General features: G+C 40.9%; 1 pseudogene; it reads right to left on the bottom strand.

Annotated features, from left to right (window-relative positions):
• Positions 1-22,576: 22,576 nt before the first annotated feature.
• Positions 22,577-23,315, bottom strand: LOC144752818 (transmembrane protein 272-like; annotated as a pseudogene).
• Between the last annotated feature and the right edge of the window lie 221 nt (positions 23,316-23,536).

Here is a 23,536-nt window from a genome sequence, read left to right as displayed (position 1 = left end):
ATTTAGAAAAGCAAGAGATTGTGAAACTGGAAGCTATTGACAGAGTAGAGCATATGGGATCAACAATTATTTTGTCTGAGAATCTGAAAACAAAATTGGATTCATTAGAGAAGAGTATATCTAAAACTGCGGGTTTTGAAAAGACTCTGAATGTGTGCTTGAACTGCCGTATAATTTTAAGAAGGAATTTACATGTTGAAAGAGGTCTGGTAAATGGATCAATGGGTAATGTTGTTGATTTTGTGAAATACAGAAATAGAGATGGAATTGAATTTTTAAAAATTAAATTTGATGGCATTGAGGAAGTACAGCTAATTGGTCGTTGTTCTGCTAGATTTTTGCTTGTAAAAGACTTATATGTTCGTCGTAAGCAGTTTCCTGTTTGCTTGGCATATGCGGTGACAATCCATAAATCGCAAGGTTTAAGTGTAGACTGTGCATTGGTGAATATTGGCAGTTCTGTGTTCAAGGAGGGTATGGCATATGTGGCATTGTCACGAGTTAGAACTTTATCGGGATTGTACTTGATTGAGTGTGATGTCACAAACATTTGTGCGGATCTAGATTGTGTTAAGGAATACAATAGGTTAAGAAGAGAGTATGCGCCACATTTGCCTCAGTATCCTTTGTTTGAGAAACGTGTGGTAGGCCGGAAACGAAGAAATGTGACCAATACTGGGGAGGTTGTAGCAAAAAGACGAAAAGTCGATGAACCTGAAATTATAAGCAGAAACAAAAAGGATTCTGTTGAAGATGTTGTTGGTTTTCAATTTGAAAACAGTTCTGGTGTCAACTGCTATGCAAATGTAGTGGTTAATGTTTTGTTTTCTCTAGAAAATGTAAAAGAAGAGATTGTGGTCAATTCTGATCAAAGATTTTGCAGTTTGTTAAATTCTGTGTTAGAGAAATGTAGCACTGATAGAACAAACATAGAAAGTGTGTCTGAAATTCGAAATCTGTTAGACAGATGTTCAGGCCAAACACAATTCTCTCAAAATAGTCAGCAAGATTGTCAGGAGTTTTTAATGTATATGCTTGATGTATTGCATGATGAAGGTGTAGATGTAGATCACCTGTTTGGGCTTTCTTATCAATGGCAGCATGACTGCGAGAACTGTAGGGTATCAAGTACTACTAGTGTAGACTCAGAAAGATTTATATATTTAACTTTGCCAGACAGTAAATCAGTCTCTTTTAATAAGCTAGTAAAAGCAGCTGATCACAACATGGAGTGTAGCCAATGTAAATCTGAAATGATGTCCACATTATTTATACGAACATATGGCCAGTATGTCATTTTAATGTTCCAACGATGTAGGCCTGATGGAACAAAATTGACAACTTTAATTAAAAATTTTGTGGCTTCACAGTTGTCAATATCAGGAAGGACTTTTGTAACTGTAGCAATTATATATCATGATGGTCCTTCAATAACATCAGGACATTATACAGCTTATTTAAAGTGTAGAAATGGCTGGTCATTCTGCAATGATTCTGTTTTAATTTTCACAAAAAAATTGCCGTATGACCTTAAAAACTCTTACCTGGTGTTTTTAAAACCAAAATTTTAGGGAAAGAATCTCGGGATGTGCTCTGAGGAATTTCAAGAAGTTCTAATGGCTCCTACACGATTTGGCCTTGAGGATAAGTGTAGTACAGAGACATAACTTCTTACCATAACACTGGACGTCATGGAGAAATACGTGCACTTTGAATGAGTTCAGAAAAACGGTTTCTTTTTATAAGCTAATTGAAGCAGCCAATCAAAACATGGAGTAGAGGGAATGTAAGTCTGCAATGCTGTCTACTGTTTTACATTGCTTTGTGATTAAAAGTGATGTAGAGAATTAAATAATTGTACTAGTCATAAAGGTAGTGTAAGTCTGCTTCATAGTAAGCAGTATCAGTGTGATAGGAAATGTAGAACATGATTGAGCAAGAAGGGGAAGATATTACTAGTCCAGGATTGTGAAAATGATCTTCAACATTTTAATTGTGAAAGTTGCGGAAATACAACATGACGGGATTGGCTTAAAAGAATTCTAAGAGTTATAAATGGCTCAGACACGATTTGGCCTTGTGGAAACGTGTGGTAGAGAGCGAGAAGTCATTTATTGTATGTAACATGTTTTTGAAAACGATGGAGGTTTTCTTTCAGAAAGTGGCGGGTTGAAAGTAATAACAGCACAACAGAGTGTAAGCTGTTCATAGGACATCCTTGGCCGGCATGGAAAGTAAGTTAACTTTAAGGAGTTCTGAATTCTGATTTGTTATGTTGTATGGGTTTTTTAAACACAATCATTTTGATTGTGTTTTTTTTTCCCCGCTGTTATATGATGAATACCTTCAAGTCACTGTTTTAGTGAAATTTGATACATTCTGAGAACAGCAAAAATAAACCATTTAACATGTATAATTAATTCTGTTCTGTTTGCATTTATGATGTACATGTAGAACTGTGTAGGAGGCATGAAGAAGGTGAGGCTTCTGTAAGTGTCAAAGTTGTTGCATACAGTGCTCATATTCTACGTAGTCTTTTATATTTCATTACTTTCACTGTTTCTGACTGATCTAAAAAAAAATTTTTTAAAAGAATAGTAAGTATAAGGGAAGGAAACAGACAATTATGTTAAAAGAAAGACAGCTGTAGGGAATAAACTAGGGATACTGTTACCCGCAATCCTCTGCTGATGATGTCACTGAGCATGTCATGAATGATGTAATATGTGACATCATCAGCAGTGGATTACGGGTAATAGTATCTCTAGTTTACTCCCCTATAGCTGTCTTTCTTTTAACATAACTGTCTGTTTCCTTCCCTTATACTTACTGTTCTTTTTAAAAAAAAAAAAAATTTGGTTCGCTTCCGGTTCGCGTACCGGCGAGCGAACTGGGAAGCGAACTAAGAGAAATAGAGGTTGGCACAGTTCCAAATATTGTACCAATTTTTTAATAACGGGGAGGTAGTTCTGAAAAGAACTTTTTTTATTGTTTTTGTTGTTTTATATTTTTTTTATTATTTTTCGGAACATTTTTTTACTTTTTTTGAATTTTTCTGAACAGTTTTATATTTTTTGGGGTTTTTTTTCGGAGGGGGCAACGAAAACGATTCATTGTAAAGGGCTCAACAGGAGCAACAAAAAAAAAAAAAGAATTTATTATTTGGGGCGTTTCGTACAAACTTGCATATGATAGTCAATAGCTCTGTTGATCAGAGTGATGCTACTTTCTCCGTAGCAAATGAATCCACTGCAATGTACGCAGACTTGTTTTACTTCACGAAATCTCGTTTGTATATTTGGCACCATCTCCCTGCCCTCTGGTCCCGTTACTTCCGGTACAACAGATCTTCTGGCCATAATAGGGAGATTATCTAGGTCGTTACGAAACTGTGCAGCACTGTAGTTGTTAGGATGCCACCTAGTCATATGGCGATGCATTGTGTAGTTTCCGAAACTGTATTTTTTGTCGGTCCCTCTGGACAGTCTATCTTGACATATAAGGCAAGTTACGTATCTTGCATTTACTTTTTTCTGACCTTTGGGAATTTTAAAAAATTGCCAAATGAAGTTTTCTTTCCGGTGAGACGTCCTGGGCTCCTCAGGCAAAAAGTGCCTCTCTTCGTGCTCTTCCTCCTGTTCCTCTTCTTCCTCTTCTTGCTGAATTATAACTTCAGCAGGTGGTCCACTCTTCCTTGGATGTGGTGGAGGTGGTGGGGAAGCACCAGCTGAAGCTACTAAAGAAGCCATTGCTCACTGGTAACAAAGGGTCTTTCTCTCACAATGATGAAAGTCAGAGTGAGGAAAGAAGGAGGGATTTTCATCATTTGGGAAAAACAATAGTTCTCAACCAATGAAAAGTGTTCATTTTAGATTATATGACCTAGTCTTACATCATTAGGAAACCAAAAGTGAAATGAACCAATGAAAAGTGTTATTACCAAGTCACATGACCTGCTGTGTTTACGTTACGCGCTTTGCAGGGCCTCCCGGTTTGCTTCCAGAAACCTGCGCTTTGCGCCTCGGTAAGCGCACCAGTTCGCTAACGTAGCACGTCATATGACGTATCACGCGACAACGCGAAACGTCATGCGGACGGGAGGCGTCACGATGTTGTTTTCTAACGCGGCAGTTGCGGTAAAGGAACGTTTACCGGCTCGCGGTCTATTTCGCGGCATCAAGGTCAGCTAACGGGAAGCTTCCCGATTCGCGAAGCGGGAACGAAGAAAAAAAAATATTAAAATTTTTTTTTATTAATAAACATATAAAATATATTTTTGGATTTAAAGAAGAATACATTTTACAGCTACAGATATTAGCTGTTAAAAACCAATGAAATTCACTGAAAAAACCATAGGTTATAGACCATATATAGTTAGGAATTAGCATTTACAAAACCTTGAAAATTCACTGAAAAAACCATAGGTTATAGACCATATATAGTTAGGAATTAGCATTTAGAAAACCTTATTTTACTCACACAAAACCATTGAAATTCCATATATAGTTAGTTGCACTAACTATATATCGCGCACCCGCAATCCACTGCTGATGATGTCACATATTACATCATTCATGACATGGTCAGTGACATCACTGGTGACATCACTGATGACATCTCAAATGACATCACTGATGACATCACTGATGACATCTCAAATGACATCACTGATGACATCATGACACACCAATACCAGTTACTACATACGCACTCACTGATTCCTACGTCTACACACACATTCATTCATTCACCCATACAATCACTCATACATACAGTCACTCATTATTACAACACTATCATATGCACTCATACACCTATGCAGACAGTCACACACTGCCACTCATCCATGGAGTTACTCACACACCAAGTCAGTCCTGTAAAGAATCAATCACACTTCCATTTCCTCATCTATACAGTTAAACACAGAACACCATACTTCAGTGACATCACCGATGACATCACTAATGACATCTGAAATGACATCACTGATGACATCTCAAATGACATCACTGATGACATCATGACACACCAATACCAGTTACTACATACGCACTCACTGATTCCTACGTCTACACACACATTCACTCATTCACCCATACAATCACTCATACATACAGTCACTCATTATTACAACACTATCATATGCACTCATACACCTAGTCAGTCCTGTGAAGAATCAATCACACTTCGATTTCCTCATCTATAGTTAAACGCAGAACACCATACTTTTCACACATATACTAACACATACTTACTCTCTTATACAATCACTGATACAAGTACACATTGATATGCACAGAGTCACACACCTCCCAGCCAGCCACACACACACTCAGTCTTCCATACATCCAGTCATTCTTCAATATGTAAAACGTATTTAAACTTTACAAAAACACACAGACACTAGATGATGTCATCAGTGATGTCATTTGAGATGTCATCAGTGATGTCATCAGTGATGTCACTGACCATGTCATGAATGATGTAATATGTGACATCATCAGCAGTGGATTGCGGGTGCGCGATATATAGTTAGTGCAACTAACTATATATGCAATTTCAATGGTTTTGTGTGAGTAAAATAAGGTTTTCTAAATGCTAATTCCGAACTATATATGGTCTATAACCTATGGTTTTTTCAGTGAATTTTCAAGGTTTTGTAAATGCTAATTCCTAACTATATATGGTCTATAACCTATGGTTTTTTCAGTGAATATATATATATATATATAGATATATATATATATATGTATGTATATATATATATATATATATATATATATATATAAAATATATATTAATATATATATATATAAATATGTACACACAATAAATTAAAAGGTAACTAATAAACTGGAAAATATGTAAAAAATCCCAATTTAATTACACATACAAGAATAAACAATATAAAAATATACGTTTTGCTAAAAATATATATTATAAATATTAGTGTATAAAAATATATAATTTTAAATACATGAGGACATAATAATATAATGTTAAACAATATTGGCAAAATTATTAAATTCTGGGAACAAAATATATATGTAGTATTTCAGGGTGGGCGGACAACTCCGCTCCGCCCACGGACTGTGCGGAGTTTGCCTGTTCCGCGTTTCGCGAACTAGGCGGAGCAGGCAACTCTCCGGACACTCGTGGCAGAGCAGAGTGGGCCTCCCACCCGCCTCCCACCCGCGCTAATAACGATTTCGGCAACTTTAAAAAAAGCCATTTAAAGAATAAGAAAACGTCTTACCTTATCTGCGGCGTCTCCGGGCTGCGTCTTTCTCCATCGCGACTTCTTCAAGAAAACTGTGCATGCTCGGGCGCCCGCGCATGCGCATTCCTCGCGAGGAATCTTTTGTTTGACCATATTGTGTATGTGTTTTTGGGTGGGTTCTCAGTGTGGATGGTATGTAAGAGATTAAATGTGGATGTAAGAGGTAGCATTTGATGAAGGGCTAGGGGTTTTCTTCAAGAAATATTCTTGATGTGCAAAATGGTTATGAAATTTGTATATGTACAAAAGAAGTCTAAATAAGGAAAAATGGGGCGGGAAGTATTTATAATATGTATGGTTTGTAATGTTTTTTGTGCACAAATAATGAAATCATTTGAAAGAAAATAAATTAAATTAAATAATAAAAATGTTTTGATAGAACAATATTGCATATGTCTCAGACAATATAGTAGTAGCTCAGAGGAGTGGCTGAAGCCCTAAAACAGCAAAGAAATAGAGGTCAGTGGGAGGTTGTCTTTGACATATTGTTTTGGTTTTCTTGCCCCCCTTTCTACCAGACCTTAAATGCAACATTTAGAAGGGGTCCCTTGTTTGTAGGTATGTCCCCACTTGTGTTGTGCATGTGTGTACAACTGCACATGTTTCATATGCATTTGTACCCACTTGCAGCGACATGTCCTGCGACCGGGCACTGCTGATGATGACACATCCACGATAGCAGTGGTTGCATCGTAATGTAGTGGGCAGAGCTTTCCCTGCCTCGGCAGTCAGAATCGAACCGCGAATGCGAGGGTCAGACAGGCAGTCCTACATTCTAATCATGTGCCATTATAATGCATTTGGAGTGTAGAATCGCTGGAGATTCAGTGGCTAGTGGATCGGAATGAATGCCAAAGGATGGTGCTGTCCTATACGAACAAATCATCTTTTATCGACAATTCTCCTGATACTTGATTTTAACACCCCAGCAGAGCCATTATCCCTGAGATGGCATCCAATAGGAGTAAGACCCAATTTCCCATCTGTTCCATTAATATTCATGATATGCGAATCCAATGATTGCGAATCATTGGATTCGCAAACAGTCTGTGCGCAATTTACGACCACTTTTTGCAACTCCAATGTTAGTACATCTAGCCTCATGTTGTTGCACCACCAACAGTAACCTTTCGGTAGGAAAGCCCTTGTGAATTAGGCCCTCGGGGAGAGCTTGTTCCGGATTCAATAAGCATTTAGGTGTGTGGTTGAAGTGTTTACTTATATCAGGGGCGGCTCCTCCGTAATGGCAGAGGTGCGTCGCCCCACTGGTCAGAGTCAGTCCCAGAAAAATAAAATGATAATAAAACAATATAATTTTATTTTCGGTGAGTCGCTCTGGCTTAGGCATGCATGTAGGTCGGGCCGGGCCATGACGGGGAGGCCAAACAGACATGCAAACTTCAATTTCTCCAATCCAGCTTCAATCCTGGCACCGCTCTCATAGCATGAAAGCAGCATCTGGATTGGGTGGAGAGACTTTACTTTCTCAGATACTGCCAGGAGAGAAGCACCGAGGCTGCCGTCAGCATGGGAGGCGGAGGCAGCGCCAGCGAAACGTACATTTTTAAAATTAATATTTTCCCCTAAATTCTCTGTATCGTACCCCGGCCCACCCCTCGTCCCAGACTCCCCTGCTTTTGTTCTGTGGGGCCAGCCACTGATTTTTATAGAGGTTTTTTATAGCACCAACAGGCACAGGCGTCGTAGTGAAAGTGAATGCGGCTTGCAGGAGTATCAGAGATGGAAAGACGAGCCAGGAGCTTTTAGAGTGCATCTTAGTTATGTCTACAACTGACAATAACAATGACGTAATCGGGGACAGATCTCAGGATGGCAATATAAACATAGTGAATGCCCATTCGATCCAATGACCAACTATTTAAATTGGACCACAGAATGGCCAAATGGTACAAGCCTGGATCAACACTAACCTGTACTGGCTGTGAAGGAGTTACAATATCTGAAAGGTTAATTTAGTGACCAAATCATTAATGTGCAAAGCTTTCTGATGCAATGTATGTTCAACTCCGTCCTTTACACCCACACACTTCCCTCCAAGGCCATCAGAAGGGAGGAGCTGAGGCTCTATGACAGTGGATCTTAACCTGGGCTCTAAGTTCCTCTGGGGGTCCGCAATACCTACTCAGTGGGTCCGCAAAAGTTTTACACAGTCATATGATAGAAAATTAATAAATTATTTTTAATAATGTATATACAAAAGCAGAAACAAAATTGGAAATGTGAAACGTTTTCTGTGTTTGATAATCAGTTTCAGTTTAAAATGCTGTATTCGGTTTATAAGACATAACCATATAAGCAAAACAGGTACATAAACTTTACAATGAATTAATTATTAAAAAAGTCATCAATTAACCTAAAATGGATATTTCATTTATAAATCCTTTTAACACAATATTTCATGAACAATTTACCATTTGATAATCAGTACAAAAAACAGTTTATATCGCGTTAAAACCCTATAATGCATTAAAAATTGTGTCGTACAAATGTAATAAATCCAAGAAATTGCCAGAAATATACCCTGAATCAAAGCATACATATAATTTAGAATGTACAGACAGGTCAAATTTCATATAACACAGTCAAATAATATCAGATGACTATGGACTTCCTGGCCGCTGTACATTTCAATATATATGTCACAACAAAAAAGCATGTGTCTGGGCTTTCCAAAGAACATAACAGGTTCATTGCTGTTTTTGTGGAACGAACATGATTTTTTAAAAAGACAGGTTTTAGATAAAACTTCCTGAATGAGGTATAAAATTTACAAAATAATAAAAAGTGGCAGCTACTCTGTCTTGAAGTGTTATCACATGGGCATACAGAGTCTGATCGAGATTTCATTTTAGGAAAAGCTACTAGATGGTGTGCAATACCCAATCTTAAGCGCGTTAATACAAAACGGTGGGAATTTCGAGTCACAATGGAAAGATAAAAATGAAAACCAATATTCAATTGTAGGTCCCGGATAACTTACCAGACATCTTTTCACGGTTCTCCTTTTTATATATGAGAAACCTTGTTTTTATTTCTTTTTTGGAGAATAGAACTACACTCTCAGGTTGGAGTAAAATATTACAATCAAACAAGAGATCGTACCAGTAGTAAATATATGTAAATATATTTGAGCCAAGAAATACGGGATACATGGTCAAGTCTCAGGCAGTCACAAATAATCTCTTTTGTAAACTGTGTTTCTGTTTTGGCCCAAATGGAGCGCCATAGCAGCAGGGGGCGTAGTGCAGCTATGTCAGAGATATATTCGATTCCTACCTCCTTATGTACTAATTTAATGGATGCCGAGGTAGGTACACAGAGTAGCTTTTTAAGAAATTTATTTTCATCCCCCTGAAGAGTTGGATTGTGTTGGTGCCCCCAAACACCAGCACCATATAAAGCCGATGAGGTGCATCGTACGTTGTAAATTGCCATCCTATCTTTTATACTTCTGACCCCCAGTTTTGAAGAAAATCTAAAAATACTGCTGGTATTCCTGCTCATCTTTAAACTTATATTATCAAACTCATGTTGCCATTTACCATCCCCTGAGAATGTAATCCCTAGGTAACAAAAAGTTTTAACTTGTTGCATTTTAACCTTGTCAATAAAGAAACTTGAGCTTGCTGACTTGACCTTACTCCCACAAGTCATCACAAAAGTCTTAGTTTTGTCTACCTTAAGTCTCCTACTTTCGATAAATATCATGAAATTATCAATAAGTCGTTGTAGACCAATCTGTGTACGTGATATTAAAACAGCGTCGTCCGCATATAATATTATAGGGACCGCCTTCCCTCCTATGTGTGGTGCATCCGCAGGAATCCCGCTCAAAATTGAGTCGACCTGATTAATAAATAGTGAAAATAAAAAAGGAGCTAAAACACAACCCTGTCGAATGCCTCTTGAAACTTTAAGGGAGGGGGTACATTCACCAAAGGGTCCATAACTAACTTTACATGATAGTTTCTCATAAAGCCTAGCTAAAAAGTGTATGATTTCATTGGGTGCGCCTAAGTCGGTTAAAATGTGCCATAATATAGAGTGATCCACAAGATCAAAGGCACTGCTCAGATCCGCAAAGCAGAGAAACAGTGATCCATCCTTGGCAGTGGTATATTTGTTAATAAGGAGATCCAAATTGACACACTGCTCTAATGTCCCCAAGCCTTTTCTAAAACCATATTGTACTTTAGTTAAAATTGCGTTTTCAGCTGCCCAAGTTTCTAGCCTTTTCAACATTATCCTGCTCATATTTTTGATTGATGCATCTAAAAGGGAGATGGGGCGGTAGTTGCACACTTCGGATTTTGATCCTTCTTAAAAAGGGGTATGACTACCGACTGACTGAGATTGGTAGGCTTCCTTCCGCTGCCACATTAAAAAGCCTTACTAAAAGTGGCGCCCAGAGGTTCATTTCGGTTTTAAACAAGTCTACCGGGACCCCATCTGGGCCCGGCGCTTTCCCTCCTTTTCTATCAATTAAACCCTCATATACCTCCTCAAGGCTTAGTCCGAGGGACATGGGCAGCCATACAGGATCCTCCTGAAGAACAGTTTCTAAAATAATCCTATCTGGGTTAAAAATGTTGGTAAAATGTTCGATCCACGCATTGCAATCGACAAATGATGTTATTTCTGGTATGTTATCGTTCTTTAAAAAGGGACTATTTATAATCTCCCAAATAAGTTTACTATTATTCATTTCGGAAGCTAATTTGAGGTTTTGCCATGCCTCTTTTGGAGCTCCTTTTTCCTTTTGATCAGGGATATTTTGTACTTATTACGTAACATCTGGATATTTATGTTATTCCGCGGCTTTGTGCTCAGTGCGTGTTTTAACTCGTGTGGTGCCTTTGTACAACTTTTGTCAAACCAGCCCCTCCTGACATCTCTTTTCCCCCTGTTTGATAGTCAATTCTACAAAATAATTCAATATTTGAGCATTTATTTGATTATGCTTGTGTTTTTGTGTATTGTTTTGAGGTTCTAGTCATAGAGATCACTTATGCCAGGGGTCCGGCATCCAGTAGGGTGACCAACCATCTGTAAATTTCACGGACCGTCCGTAATTTGGACCTCACGTCCGTTGTCGGTGAGGATCCCTTATACGGACGCCTTTTGTCCGTAATTTTGGGTCTTGCAGGGAGCAGCACTGTTCCCCTGCGAGAGGCCTCAGCTCCCTGATGGAACGCCTCCCACTCTTCCTCTGAGCACAAGAGCAGCCCCACCCCGCACATTGTCATTCTGTATGCTGGCTGATTGCCACATACAGAGCGACGATGGGCCAGTTTGGGCAGTTACAGCATGTGTTGGGCCTCCTCCTGCCGTGGTCTAGGGTAGGGCATTCTGTTAGGGTTAGATGGAAGAAATGTACAAAACAAATGTACAAAAACGCCCATGCTGCTATGTGCAAGATCATGAAAAGAAGTTGGGGAAAAAGTTAAAAACTAGAGGTTATAGTTCTTACACAGTCTAATCATTTCAGAGCGGAAGACATTTTTCATATTATATACAACAAAGCCATAGTTGCTTTTTAAAAATGTATTTTATGCAAATAACATTTATTGACAAAGCCAATAGTCATGGCTTGTTGTAGGTCTAATGTTACTGGATGCAATGATAGAAACATCAAAATACCGGTTGGGCAGCACATTATGCTTCAGCACATATTTTTAGCTAAGGTGTTTTAAGCCGCACCCTTAATTACATTAGACACGCCCCTTGGAGAGACCCCAGTTTTTTCATCCCAATTAAAATCTTGGATACAACACCCTGACACAGTCACCTCACGTCCTGGCACTGTGCATCATTCATGACTCCTATTCTGTCTGCAACTCAGTAGACAAAGGCTAAGCTCATAATTAATGTGAAATTAATGGGTAATTGGCTGGATGGATGAGTGAAAGGGTGAGTGGATGGATAATGAGAGAAAGGAAGAATGGATGTGTGAGTGGAAGGATGGCGGAGGGTAAATAAATGGATATATGGGTGGAAGGGTAGAAGGATGCGTAAAAGGGTGGATGGATCAGTAAAAGGATGGATGGATGAGTGAAGGGTGGATGAAGGGCGAGCGAATGGGTGGATGGATGAGAGAAATGGTGGATGGACTGATGAATGGATAAGTGAAAAGGTGAATGAATGAATGAATGTATGGATGAATGGATGAGTGAAAGGGTGAAAGTAAGGGCGTACGAGTGTGTGAAAGGGAGGGTAGAAGGATAAAGGATGGATAGATGAGTGAAAGGATGGATGAATGAGTGATAGGGTCAATGAATGGATTCATGAGTGGATGAGTAAATTGATGAGTGGGTGGATGGGTGAAGGGTGGATAGAAGGATGGGTGAATAAGTGAAAGGGTAATGGACAAAGAAAGGGAGGATGGATGGATGGATGGATGAGTGAACGCATGGATGAATGATTGGCAGAATGGATGGGTGTATGGATGAGTGAAAAGAAGAATGTAAAGATGGATGAGTGAAAGAATGCATACATGACTGAAAGGTAGGGTGGAGAGCTGGAAGAAAGGATGGATGGATGAGTGAAAGGTTGAATGGGTGGATGGATGAGTGATTGGGTGGATGGGTGAGTAAGTGAAAGGAAGGCTGGATGGGTGAAAGGGTAAATGGTTGGATAGATGAGTGAATGAATAGATGGGTGGAAGAGTGGATGGATGAGTGAAAGGATGGGAGGATAGATGAAGGATAGGTTTGTAAATGGTTTAAAAGGTTTGTGTATGGATGGGCACACAGATGGAAGGACAGAATGAATGGCAAAAGACTGAATGATGGATGAAAGATTAATAGATGACAGAATGTAAATTTGAAATGGTGGATATCAGGGGTTTGATGGGAGGATGAATGTCTAGATCCTTGGACAAGAGAGTTTTTCTGGGGGAGTTGTGATGACTTACTTTTCTTTCTTGGTGCCATAAGAGCTTTAGTTCAAAGTGGAAGGTATTTACATTTTCTGGCTACTCCCTTACCTATGTGTTACTATTCTGTATTTGCTGGGTGCTTATGTGTGGGATCTATACATCATGCATATGACATTTTGAGTGACACCCTACTGCTACTTGAATGTTACGCTAGTGATTGTAAATGTTTGCATGTTTTGTTTTAGGTGTAAGGTTTTAGGGAGAGACTCATAGTTCAATGATCTGTGCTTGAGATTTATATTGTGTTTGTGGCAATAGGCAAAGCGTCAAAAATAAACTATTTAATAGTGTATCAACAGTGCCTTCTTTAAGAAAGCTGCAGGGGAAAGCATCTTTGTGACTTCCGTCAGCTAGTGCAACTCTCTGCGATGCCCCTATGAGCAAAGTCAGATTCCATATTTTAAGTTCCACTTACTGAAACACCTTAATGCGTTCCCTATAGAGGATTCATCACAGCAATCTTCCCTTTAGTCCACCTATGTGTGCCGCTTTACATCTCACAATGGCACTCAGATATGAGATGCTAGTAACAAAGTCTATCCGGGCAGATCTTCCGGACCACTTCTCTCACCAAACATGCCTGCTCAGGACCATGAGTTGTAAACAAAATATCATACTGGCCAACCCATTGCATTAACAATATAAATGGATTATGATCATATGAAATACCACTAAAAGACCTTAAAATTTGCTCAAAGCTGCTGCGCATACCGAAAAACAGTGAAGTGCACGATTGTCTCAACCTAATATAAACTTATTTTGACTTGTACTTAAGTGATGTCTATTTACTTACTTTTATACTATCGCGCAACCTCCTCTGAAGTGTCTGTAAACCTTACCTTTTGTCCCAAAGGTTTGTCCTGAATTTTGACCTTCTGTCCTGAATTTTGATCATTTGTCCTAAAGTTTTACACTTACCGCCCTGAATTTGCACCCATGTCAGTTGGTCACCCTAGCTTCCAGTAATAATTCAGTGGGGTATTTGGAATCCAGTAATGAATCAGTGGGGGCCCACAGAATCCAAAAGTTTAAGAACTGCTGCTCTGTGCCATTTCAGGGCCCTTTGATCGGGCTGAAACATTTATTTTACAGATTTTAAAGAAAGCCTGGACGTTTTATAAATGATGAGGCAGTTCATACCACTAGATGGCGCCAGATGCTGTATCTGCCATGTCTTCTCTTAGCCTATTGAGCATGTTTTTTGTTTTTGAACTTCCAAACATTTCTAGACCTATTTTGAGGCCCCGTGAAGTTGTTGACCCACAAAATCTATGACAGATTACTTACCTATCTTGATATTTATGTTTCTGTGTAGGTATGTCAGTTCCAAAACGCAGATTCCAACCCTTCTGGATGATAAGCAAGAGTGTTACCTAGACATCATGAATCAGCGAGTATTTCAAGAACTTTATTCAACTAGCCTTGTGGCAAACTGCCCCTCCCTAACACTGGCCCCACTGCCCAGACACTAGATTTGCTTTAATTCAAAGTGAGTAAAAGTTTCCTAAGTGTCTTAAGAATTAATTATTTGGGTACAATAGACATTACAATGCAATTTGCATAGCATATCACGTAAATTCATTCGTTCTTGGCTAGACAACTTCATTTTAATGTTTTACAACTGGGCTAAAGACTAAGCCCTCCTCCCCATTAAATTGTTGCCAAAATATGTTTTAGAGCCAGGGCGTCTAGCAAAGGTCCTCGAGGGCCGGATGCATGGGAGATATGTGGGATAACCAGAGCGATGTAAACTGAAAGTAAAAGTATAAATTCTTTTTATGTGATGTGAGTATCTCGAAAATCTAATATGGAGCCAACTCACTCGGGTAAAGCCATACCAGAAGACGCACAAGAAATCAGGCGGAGAGCCACTGACCTCTCTTTAGAGGCTTAACATTACAATTTGGAGGACAAGGATTTTGAAGGCTGAACTTCTGCCTTTCACAATGAGGTAGAATGTGGAAACCACTGAGGGCCTCATTTACGAGCCCCTTGCGCTGCCACAGCTCATTTGTTTTGACGCAGCGGTGGCGCAATGAGTGCCCCACACTGTGCCATATCAGGCTACTACATGAAAAAGAGATTTGACGCCTCGCCAAGGGTAGAAAGTGCTATATAACTGCAATTAGAATACAATTTTTGCAAACTGACGCATTGGGTCGACTGCATCAGTTTGTAGAGTCCTGCATCACATTATACCTGTGCCAGGTATAATGTATGCAGGGTAGGCGTCCCCACGCAAAAAAAAAACACATAGAACTGGTGCAGTGCAATTTACGTTTCACTGCGTTCCTCTACGACTTCACTGTATCAAACACCTTACGCCTGCTCAGCCCAGGCGTAAGGAATAACGCAGGGCTTTTAACATGGGACTCGCCTATGTGTTTGACTCATTGCTGGAGTCGCGCCAGTTTTACGACCAACTCCGCAATGCATCACCTTTGCGCCAACAGATGTGTCAGAATATGGAAGCGTCTGTTTTTTTGTAAATGAGGCCCTGAGAGCTCAGGATAGCTTCTCACTGGTTGGTGCGCCTGAATAGCCTTGCAAGGGGGCAGAGCCTTAGGTGCGTAGGACTGACCGTCTCAGCCCTACCAGCCCTTCAGAAGCCCAAGCTCATGGGACTTAATAATGGTCTCTCCAAAGGCTGGCCATCTCCTGCTTCAATAATCAGTGAGCTATGGTTTCTTCATAGAATTATGTATTTTAAGACTAAACAAGCAGAAAGTGTGGATGATCTGAGCAGGGAAGGCAGAAGCAAGGCCTCTGCAATCATGTGTGTGCCCTTCCTGGTAATGGAGCCATATTTGAATCTTCTACGGGACCCTAGGCTGCCTCTCAGATACCTCGCTGCCTATCCAGCCTTGTCCATCAGAAAAAGTAAGAAAAATATGACTCACAAATCATTCCCGGATTTACAGGTATGTCAGGCATTGAAAAGCCGAACATTTAGCAGGTCTGTACCGAGTTTGGCAATTCCTAGCCTGCCTCCAGTGACAGGTCATCTCTCGTGCAGCTATTTTCAGCTCCCCTGAGGACAGCTCACACCGAGGAAAGACCTGTCAACCGGTTTAATGACGATTACGTCACAAGAAGTCCTTGAGGGAACTTGCCTTTTAAAATGACTCTTTAAGCTGAACATACATCTGTCAACATGCTGCTCGGTAACCTGAGAGGTAAGAGGGTAACCCTGGAGCACAAAAGCCATTGCAGCCAGGAACTGCACTGAGGCCACTGGGAAGGTCATAGATCGAGCTCGTGCAGGTACGTCAAAGACGGAAGAATTGGCCATTGCTGATTGGTCCTATTTTAAATGGCTCGGTATTGACTTCCACCAAACACTTCCGGTGTCCGTGCTATAGCTACACTCAGTGGTTGTGGGAACCTTTCCAGGTGGTCTAGCCACCTGGAGCTAGCTATTGGGAGTGGAGTAGTTCGAAATATTTAGAATTAACAAACACTTCAAAAAAATATCTAAAAGCTCCTGCTGTTACAGTGGGCCCTGGGAATGGACTTCAATTAGTTACACCCAGGAGTAGTGGCTGCTACCCCTAGCTTCTTATTTGGTTTTCTCTGAGGGTAGTCCCTTTCGATCCCTGTTCCTAGAGATTGTTAAGGAAGCTGCATCAACCGGAAGTAAACAGGGCTCACGCTGCTTTGTATATGATCTGTGCATCATTCCTTGCTCTTTCCCTAGATCCTCAGCAGCAGACCGGATTCAAATAGGGTGCTAAAGGTGAGTTTATAGACACTAAGGGGTGCCTTAGGTCACTTCTGCTCCCTTGGCATTTTGGTGAGTCAACATCAATTCGTGTTCTCCGGGGCTTTGATTTATCACCCCCAGGGTACGCTGGGAAATGGTGTTCTTCTGATTTACTGCCTCCTCACATTTTGCGAACCTCGAATTTTACTTTACTTAGGGACATTAATCTTCATCTTGAATATTTGAAGAGCATTCAAAATGCCTCACTGTTGAGGATTTAAAGGGACTCAATCTGGCACTTTTTAATTCATTGCCCACCCATGTGGCTGGGTATCTTTTGGATCCTATTTTTTCTAATATAAAGAATAGACGACAGAGCCTCCGCTTCCACTCTGCTTGTCTGGCCATTTTACTATGCCTTTTAAGCTTAAGGTGCCTTCTCTCCTTCCCACGAAGCAAAAGACACACAATTGAAGGATGGGATGCAGAACAAATAAAAACACTTACCCCTAGTCAAGAGATCTGGGTTAAATCCACCTTCTTTTGCTTACCATGCCACCCCAGTTTAGACCTGGCCATAAGCAACTCAGTCTTTACCCTGTGCCTCATGGGAACAGTCCAGCCCGAACTGCCAAGCCACGTCCTCCCTGGACCAGAAACAAGCATCCTAGGACCGGTTTCGGGGTTTCACCCCTCTTCAGCCACGATAGCTTGTGTCCAGTGGCACAGTGAGCCCAGGACCCACGTCTGGGCATACCTGGCACACTTAGGGCATGAAAGCAAAAGACACACAATTGATGGATGAAATTCAGAACAAATCAAAACATTCACCCCCCAGTCAAGAGATCTGGGTTAAATCCATCATTCTTTTGCTCACCATGCCCCCCCAGTTTAAGACGTGGGCATATGCAAATCAGTCTTGACCCTGTGCCATCATGGGAACAGTCCAGCCCGAACTGCCAAGCCAGGTCCTCCCTGGACCGGAAACAAGCCTCGTAGGACCGTTTTTGGTGTTTCACCCCTCTTCAGCCAGGATAGCTTGATTCCAGTGGCACAGTGAGCCCCGGACTCACGTCTGGACATAAAGGGCGCACTTAGGGCGTGAAAGCAAAAGATATACAATTGATGGGTGGAATGCAGAACAATTCAAAACATTCACCCCCCAGTCAAGAGATCTGGGTTAAATCCATCATTCTTTTGCTCACCATGCCACCCCAGTTTAGACCTGGCCATATGCAAATCAGTCTTGACCCTGTGCCTCATGAGAACAGTCCAGCCCAAACTGCCAAGCTAGGTCCTCCCTGGACCGTACACAAGCATCCTAGGACCGGGTTTCGGGGTTTCACCCCTCTCCAGCCAGGATAGCTTGATTCCAGTGGCACAGTGAGCCCAGGACCCATGTCTGGGCATACCTGGCGCACTTAGGGCGTGAAAGCAAAAGACACACAATTGATGAATGGAATGCAGAACAATTCAAAACATTCACCCCCCAGTCAAGAGATCTGGGTTAAATCCATCATTCTTTTGCTCAGCATGCCACCCCAGTTTAGACCTGGCCATATGCAAATCAGCCTTGACCCTTTGCCTCATGGGAACAGTCCAGCCCGAACTGCCAAGCCAGGTCCTCCCTGTACCGGAAACAAGCATCCTAGGACTGTTTTCGGGGGTTTCTTGCCCTGTACATGACGAGATTTGTTTGATCAAATGAAAATAAATAGATAGTATTTTTCCACGTTTTTCCTTTTATAGGTCCCCTTTCATATGTTTAATTCTGCTCTTTTTATTTTAATTATTTAGAGCATGCGACAGCTATCCAGACAGTGCTAATGGGACACGTGGGTGTCGCTCAGTTTATCTACAGTGCACCACATTCAGCACAACACTTCATTTTTAGCAGCCAACCATCATGGAATAGCATTGTCCATATTGCATCATTGCTTTACCATTCCAATACACCAACAAGTTGGTTGTAAATGTGGCAGCAGTGTTGCAACTAAAACAACAATACACTATGAACAATAACATAGCAAGACTGCCTCCTGCTGCTTTATTTACTTTTATCTTACAAGCATATGACCACTATATTTTGGCAGTAGAATGTTTTTTTAAAAACTTTTCTACTTGCATACATTTTTTAGGTTTGTTTGTGTGTTGTACTATGGCTGTGTAAATTAGTGAATGCAAGAGAGAGTCAGAGGGTGAATAAATGGATACATGGGTGCAAGGATGATTGATTGAGTGCATGCATATTGATTATATAAATTCATCAGTCAGTGAAGAGACACTTTTATCACAGAACATGTCCGCCGGACTATCACCTTATTCGATGCTGCTAAGGTAGCAGGAGACCCGATCGCATTAATATTCTTAGAAGCCGAAAAAGCGTTTGATCGGGTCTCCTGGCAGTACTTGTGGGGGGTTTTGAGAAGGACCGGTTTTGGTCCCAGGATTTTACAGGCACTACAGGCTTTATATCAGGGTCCTACTGCCAGAATTTTAATCAATGGGCATCTGACAAAGTAGATAGGGATAACACGTGGAACAAGACAGGGATGCCCATGCTCACCACTGCTGTTTGCATTATTTATTGATCCTTTGATTAGGAAAATTGAATCTAACTCTGAGATAGTAGCGGTGAGCCGGTTTGGCTTTGACATGAAGATTATGGCGTATGCCGATGATCTAGCCCTGGTAACTCCAGAACCAGAAAGGGCCATTAAGGCTATGGAACTAGAGGCCCAAGAATTTGGGGAGATCTCTGGCTATGCCCGCAATAAATCTAAAACTCAGATTGTGCTGAATGAATACATAAGCTGGGATGATGATTGAGTAACCAAGAAGGCTAAATGCCTTGGGGTCAATATAGTTTCCAACTTAGATCTAATTGTTAAAGTAAATTTGACTCCGCTCGCATCTGACAAGAAAAAATCACTTAAAAGGATTAACAATGTGCACCTGACAATCATGGGAGATGTAATGTTTTAAAAAGTACTTTTTTTCCCAAGTTGCTATATTTCTTTCGGACTATTCCTCTAGAATTTAACAATATAGTGTTCCATATGTTTGATCACATTTTCTCCCAGTTTATCTGGGCTTATGCACAACGGGAAACATCATTTACTACGAAGCAAATAACACGCATAACGTTTACCACGCGTCACTCACCACGCAAAGGTCTTTCCCACGCGTAAGCCTTCAACGACCGTCTTTACCACGCGAGTGGTATTCCTTCCTGTCGTCGTTCTGCAAGTACGATCTGCGTTGGCTTTGGGGGGCTGGGGGGAGGGGGGGATTAAGGGGCTGGGGGGGGACTGGGGGGAGGCTAGGGGGGGTTGGGGGGGGCTCCCCCCCAAAAAAAAAAAAACCAAGCGGATATTAATAAATAAATAAGAAGAACATTTCAAAAACGTAAAAAAAAACGCTCTACAATGCCTCAAAACGCTGAAGGAAAAGAGCACGTCATAATAGAAGACCGTTATCAGTTTTGATAGACGTGTTTTGACGCTTGTTTCCGTGGTCGGTGGAAGAAAGGGCTGATGGTGAAAGACGTACAGGGGTAAGATATAAATCAAAACTTTGTAAATTAGGGTATTAATTAAGCGCATTATGAAAAAAATAAAAATATAATGTAAGGGAATCTGTTTATTATTGTTTAAAACATCGATCTTTTCCTTCGTACTGCATGTAGCCTATCAGTATCATTATGTAAATGTAAATGGGACGTCAGATGTTTCGTAACGTTATGATTGCGGAGTAAAAACATGCGTTGTCAAATGCTGCGTGCAAAAGACACATGCGAAGTAAAATTCGCGTGGTAAAGGCATGCGTGGAACTTGAAATCGTTGAATAATCATATATTCATGCACAACCAAGAAGGGCTTTTAAATTTATTTCACTGCCCAGAGAGAGAGGAGGGTGAGCTCTCCCCAATATTAAACGATATTACTGGGCTACTATTTTGCAATATAGTTCTGAGCTATTGCAAGACTCTCCCACTGAAAATCCTTCAGGTCTCGTGTCGCCTTATACAATACTCCTAGCAGAAAGGGTGAGAGGATGTCTTTGGCGACAGCTAGATCACTGTTATTTCAAACGGGTCAGATTTAAGACTCTTTTGAATGCCTATAAAGTATTTTTCAATATACGTAAATCGCTCGGGCTTTCCAAATTAAATTACTATACCCTTACTCGGAATAACGGTAGCCTTCCGCTCATTTTTCAAAATGCATATCTTCTACAGTGGTATCAAGCGGGCTTTTCTAAACTGGGCGATGTGATCACCTCTGAAGGCATTTTTCCTTTTAGTATCCTGAAAACTCGGTATAATTTGAACAATAGTCAACAATTTAATGCAATTTATAACAAAAAGATATCTAACAAATAAAACTGGTGATCCAGCAGGATTGGTTAAGATGGCCTTGATAGATAAAATTCTAGAGCCTAGTATATCACGGATCGGAAGCATTTACACAATGTGACAACATTTTATTCTTGTCTTATTGATATTCAAAAGCAGTGGATCAGTATCAAAATCTATTCTGGTTACATAATAAAATATATACAACACCACGACTGGCCCAAATAGTGACACTTTCCATGGACAGCCTAACACACCACATGCATACAATCAATCACTCAAGAGTCCATTCAAACCGTGAATCCACACTGAACATTCATCACGAATAGATACATCTTGGTCAGATAAAACGTCCCAAAACAACATATACAATAGCAAAGCTCATATTTCTTCAAACAGCCATCTAATTTGTCAAGTACGATCCACTATTCGGTGGATAGAATGCCAAAACAACAGTAGTATATCTAAGTAAAACCGATTTGAAAACATAGGCTAAATTGGCACAAGTTGGTTTAACAAATGTTAGGGACAAGAAGAGACACGGAGACAGTTGACTGTCAGGCATATTTTCACACAAAAATTCACTCAGAGCCCACTTATTACAGTTCAAGCCCCATTGAATATTATATGCAGAAACAGTGCACTGTTGGAGTGGCAAATGCTATGCAGGGAGAGACTTTTCTCACTGGAGTAGCAGAAAAAGGTCTGGGGTGCAAGAACAGGATGATGCTCTACTCAAAGAGCTGTATGGGTATACCCTTTCTGGAGCTCTTCCGGCTGCCTTTGTCAGGAAGCCGGAAGGAGGGTGGAGATCAAAGGTAAGCTAAGTTGGCCACTTCCTCTTGGGCATCAGAACCAGGCGGTTGTTCTGGTCTTCTTCAGGAAGAGGACTTGAGGCTGCAATAAAGATAATTCCTGATGGATTCAAACACGGTCCTCTGTTGATTACATTAGGCTTTTTACTGGAAAATATTGGTGTTTAATGACTTCAAATGACACACATTCAATGACACGACCAGTGATCAGGTCTTTGTGACCTTTAGTTTGTCAACCTCATGCTCATACATTTGGCTTCTATTGGTTTTAATGGACTCCTTTTGGTCTTTGTTTATTGGGTCCATAGGGTTTTCTTTTGCCCAGTACAACCTGGTGCAACATGAACCAGAAGAGCTGCTGATGGGACAGAAAAAGGAGTAGACCAGTAAATAAACATTTTTAGATGATGTCCGCTGGTCTGACACCCAACAATACCAAGTCTACTGAAATGTCGATCAGGAGTTAGGGTTCAGCACTATCTTTCTCCTCAGGGACTTCCAAAGAGGCTCTTGACGACATGCAACGGGTGCAGAGAAGCATACCACAGCCAATGACGAGGAACAGTCCCAGGAAAATGTAAAACAAATTTGGAATCCAGAAGGCATAGAGGTAGAGCTCCTTGCGGCAGTAGTTTGCAGCAGTTGGGTCTGTATAATTTGAGGCATAAATGGAATAAATCCAAACGTTTCCTGCAATGAAAAACGCCAGCAGGAAGAGGCTGATGATCAAAGAGCAGACGTTGCTCCAATTGAAGGGCTCTTCTCGGTTTACGCAGCACAAGATGCTTTTAATGAGGCGCAGGAGGCTGGTGACACCGGAAATGATCAGGTCGTAGAGGATGAGGTACCCTGCGGGCCATTTGTGGAAGTACACCATCACTGCAATGAAAAACGCCAGCAGGAAGAGGCCGAAGATCGAATGGAAGACATTGATCAGAATGGAGGGCTCTTCTTGGTTTTTGCAAGGCAAGATGCTTGGAATGAGAAGCAGGAGGCTGGAGACACCGGAAATGATCAGGTGGTAGGGAATGAGGTACTGCGCGGGGCAGTCGTGGAAGTACACCGACCCGACAGTGATGCTTGCAATGGACATCACTGCTGTGATGACTGTCCCAGACACTGACATCCCTTGAGGCATCTTCTTTTCCTTGAGGTTACTGAGAAGATGGGGGGAAGGAACTATCATTTGATGTTTCTGCCATATTTCTGCTTCCACCGCCTTGACGCAGAGATGGAGATTATACTAGTCGATAAATGGTGCTCATCTCCTTCCGCCTTATACAGGAAACTAGGAGATCGCAACAAGCCCAGAGGCAAGATGTCGTCCTACTCTACTTTTTACACAATGTTAAATGAGCGGAGGCCAGATGACATTAATAGAATTGACAAAAAATTGGCAGCAGAAACTGAATGTACCTCCTAA

The sequence above is a fragment of the Lissotriton helveticus genome, chromosome 5_1 (assembly GCF_964261635.1).
Source record: "Lissotriton helveticus chromosome 5_1, aLisHel1.1, whole genome shotgun sequence".
Classification (NCBI taxonomy): domain Eukaryota; kingdom Metazoa; phylum Chordata; class Amphibia; order Caudata; family Salamandridae; genus Lissotriton; species Lissotriton helveticus.
Note: the sequence above shows the minus strand (reverse complement) of the source record. Positions and strands in the feature narration are given on the sequence as shown.